This window comes from Pan paniscus, chromosome 4, assembly GCF_029289425.2.
Source record: "Pan paniscus chromosome 4, NHGRI_mPanPan1-v2.0_pri, whole genome shotgun sequence".
Taxonomy (NCBI): domain Eukaryota; kingdom Metazoa; phylum Chordata; class Mammalia; order Primates; family Hominidae; genus Pan; species Pan paniscus.
The window spans coordinates 158,970,825-158,975,193 of NC_073253.2; the positions used below are offsets into that span (position 1 = coordinate 158,970,825).

At 35.4% G+C, this 4,369-nt stretch overlaps 1 pseudogene; it reads right to left on the reverse strand.

The window, feature by feature from the left end:
• Nucleotides 1–1,323: 1,323 nt before the first annotated feature.
• Nucleotides 1,324–1,424, reverse strand: LOC112439927 (U6 spliceosomal RNA; annotated as a pseudogene).
• Nucleotides 1,425–4,369: the final 2,945 nt, after the last annotated feature.

Consider the following 4,369-nt stretch of genomic DNA (forward strand, 5'->3'; position numbering starts at 1 on the left):
CCTGACGTTCCTCATAACTGTTTTCCATAGCTGCTCTTCACATTAGGCCTCAGTCTGCCCATCTGTGAAACCCATCTGTGAAATGTGTTTATTGAAAATGCTTGATATGTTGGTGTGTCAAGAAAGACAACTCAAAAAGGAGACGTTTACCAGTTATGTAGCATTTCTAGGGATTTGTAATCAATTCTTATGGTTCTGTGCATGTTGGTTTCTGTTTTTCATTTATGTGTTTCATGGTAAAATGGTGTGTGTGTGTGTCTGTGTTTGTGTGTGTGTACGCATGCACTTTGCTTACTCAAGTAAAAAAGATAAATCAATTCTTTCATTATAGTACAAACATATTTCAGGAAAATTAGTAGTTAATTTGCATACTTTCAAAAGGCTATGGTCCAGAGCAATGCTGTCTATCAGAACTTTCTGAGATCAGAGAAATTTGCTAACTCTGCATTATCCAATATGATAGCCACTGGCCATGTGTGGCTATGGAGCTCATGGAATGTAGCTGGCATGAATGAGTAAGTGAATTTTTATTTAATTTAATTTAGCTTAATTTAATTAATCTTAATTTAAACTTAGACACATGTGGCTGGTGGCTACCATTTTGGGTACAGCAGGTTTAAAGAGATGTTGAAAAATGTTTTTTAAAAAAGGTCAACATCTAGTTTATGCAATCTACAAATTAGGTTATTTTAGTCTTAGATTCTGATTATTAGTTTATTTTCATTATTTTCATGCCTGAATTACATTCTCAAATGTAATCAATGTATTCCGTGGTGCTCATATTTGCTGGTACTCATGTCTTCCTTCTTCTTCATTGTCTAGTAGTATTTGCAGTGTTATCCGCCCCCGCTTTAAAATGGCACATTAGCCACCTTAATCCCGCAGCATCCTGACTTTCTTCTTCATTCTCTCCTTGGTCTTTTCCTCTTCTTTCCAGTTTCCCTCAATATTATGGATATTCACTACAACTCAGACTTACTCTTTTGGATTCAGCACAAAGCTCTGACTCGTGTGTTCCATGAGAAGATATGTCTAATTCTAATCTTCCAGTGGTCTATCTTAGCATCTCACACTTTCTCCTTGAAATTTCCTATTCGATGCTCAAAAATCTAAGTTTAAAATTAAAATCTAACTCATAAGTTCTCTCCCAAAATTAACTCCCCATGCAATGTTGAAAAGGCACTGCTGTATTTTCTGTTATCTAAACTGTTATTTTCTGTTATCTATACTTGAAGCCTTGGCCATCCTTGAATTTTCACACTTCTTTGCACTCCCTCTCAACTCAGTCAATACATCCTAGCTGTTCTTCTTCTTCATTTTTTTTTAAATGGACACTCCATGAATTTGTATGTCCTCCTGGTGCAAGGGCTATGCTAATCTCTGTATCATTCTAATTTTAATATATGCACTGTCAAGGTGAGAACAGTTCTTTCTTTTTACTAGATATTAGGTCATAATTTGTTTCCTTTTCATCTGTCCATACCCAGGCTTAGATCTTCTTTAGTTGACATGCATTATTTTCAGTCCCCAAATTGGTGTTATTACCTTCAGTCTCAATTGGGGTTGTACTATCCACTTCAATTCTCTCTCATCCAACTTTTCTTCACGCATCTTATCCTTCAGGTACATTGGAGTGCCCATTCTTGCTGACTCAGTCTTGCTTTTCCAACCATGTGCTTTTGCTTAAAACAGCTAGCACTGACAGAATTGAGTTGCCTTAATTGTATATTCAAATCCTACATGCCCAAGTCTTGAAGTTTTATTCTGTTATTTACATATTATTCATCAACTACTTAGTGAGTGTATGCTCTATGCAGGCATTGAGCTGGGCACTAAAGACAAAATGGGAACAGGATCTCTGCTTTCAAGGAACTGACATTTTAGTGGGAGAATCTGACAAGTAAATAGGTAGTTATGATAGAGTGTAATAAACTTTCATCTCATCATCTTCTGGAAACCATCCCAAGCCATGTTGGCTCCTCAGAACTAAGATATTACTCTTAATTACACTTAATTATATTACTAATTTTATCTGTTTCCCTGTCACTGATACATTTTAATTTGTTAATCTTATTTACTTGATTAGATTATAAACTCCTTAAGGGCAAAAAGTAAATTTTGTATAGCTGAATATACCTCATAGCCCCTAGCCCACAATATTTTATATAAAAGTACATATTCAATATCCAGCAATTTATTTTATTTTATTTATTTATTATTTTTGAGTCTCGCTCTGTCACACAGGCTGGAGTGCAGTGGTGTAATCTCAGCTCACTGCAGGCTCTGCCCCCCGGGTTCACGCCATTCTCCTGCCTCAGCCTCCCGAGTAGCTGGGACTACAGGCGCCCACCACCACGCCCAGCTAATTTTTTGTATTTTTAGTAGAGACAGGGTTTCACCATGTTAGCCAGGATGGTCTCGATCTGCTGACCTCATGATCCGCCCGCCTCGGCCTCCCAAAGTGCTGGGATTACAGGCTTGAGCCACCGCGCCTGGCCAATATCCAGCAATTTATAAGAGAACTATTTTTTTAACCTTTGGAATCTTGCCTATACACTGTATAATCATTTCTCTGCCCATGTAAAATAGAAGAATATAGTGAGAGAGAGTGAGGTTTGTTCATATTCAGTTTATATTGAATGCCACTGTTTTCCAATTCTGCTGTTGAGCCCATCCACTGGGTTTTTTATTTTATTTTTTTATTTCCATAGGTTTTTGGGGAACAGGTGATGTTTTGTTACATGAATAAGTTCTTTAGTGGTGATTTCTAAGATTTTGGTGCAGCCATCACTCGAGCAGTGTTCACTGTACCCAATGTGTAGTCTTAGCCCTCACCCCTCATCCCACTCTTTCCGAGTCCCCAAAGTCCATTGTGTCATTCTTACGTCTTTTTCTCTCTGTAGCTTAGCTCCCACTTATGCGTGAGAACATATAATGTTTAGTTTTCCATTCCTGAGTTACTTCACTTAGAATAATGGTCTCCAATTCCATCCAGATTGCTCCAAATGCCATTATTTTATTCCTTTTTATGGCTGTGTAGTATTCCATGGTGTGTGTATATATATATCACATATATATCCCATATACATATATATACCACATATATACACCATATATGTATGTGTGAATATACACATATATATATTCACACATTTTCTTTATCCACTCATTGATTGATGGATATTTGGGCTAGTTCCATATTTTTGCAATTGCCAATTGTGCTGCTGTAAACATGCTTGTGCAAGTATCTTTTTCATATGACTTATTTTCCTCTAGGTAGATACCCAGAAGTGAGATTGCTGGATCAAATGTTAATCTATTTTCAGTTCTTTAAGGAATCTCCATACTGTTTTTCATAGTGATTGTACTAGTTTACATTCCCACCAACAGTGTAAAAGTATTCCCTTTTTACCGCATCCATGTCAACATCTATTATTTCTTGATTTTTAAATTATGGCCATTTTGCAGGAGTGAGGTGATATTGCATTGTGGTTTTCATTTGCATTTCCCTGATAAATAGTTATGTTGAGCAGTTTTTCATATGTTTGTTTGCTATTTGTATATCTTCTTTTGAAAATTGTCTATTCATGTCCTTAGCCCCACTAAAAATCCTACTTTTTGATGGGATTTTTTTCTTGCTGATTTGAGTTCTTTGTACATTCTGGATATTAGTCCTTTGCTGGATGTATAGATTGCTAAGATTTTCTCCCACTCTGTGTGTTGTCTGTTTACTCTGCTGATTATTTCTTTTGCTGGGCAGAAGCTTTTTAGTTTAATTAAGTCCCATCTATTTTCTTTGTTTTTGTTGTTTTTTGCTTTTGGGTTCTTGGTCATGAAGGATTTGCCTAAACCAGTGTCTAGAAGGGTTTTTCCAATGTTATCTTCCAACATTTTTATGGTTTCAGGTCTTAGACATAAGTCTTTGATCCATCTTGAGTTGATTTTTGTATAACGTGAGGGATGAGGATCCAGTTTCATATTGAATGCCAATTTTAGATGTGAATTCAATTACTTATATTATTTAAAGTATAATAAGTATTACAAAATATTAGATGCTTGTGCTTCAGATCGCCCTTGTTCAAAATCCTCAATACATCTTAAAAATGCAGAACATAAATTGGAATTGTAACTACAAACTGCTATGAAATTTATGAAATATATGCTAATAATAAGAAGCCAATAATAAAATAATTGTAAGGTTTTGTAAATGGATGTTGATATTTTTTGAAAGTGCATCTTTTATTAATATAGTTGAATATATGAAGCCCCAATTGGAAGAAGCAGATTTTTTAAACAGAGTAATTTTTAAAAGTAAGTATAAATGTGCACTTGGCATTTGAGCAAAAAAATGAGAATTATTCTAATTCTC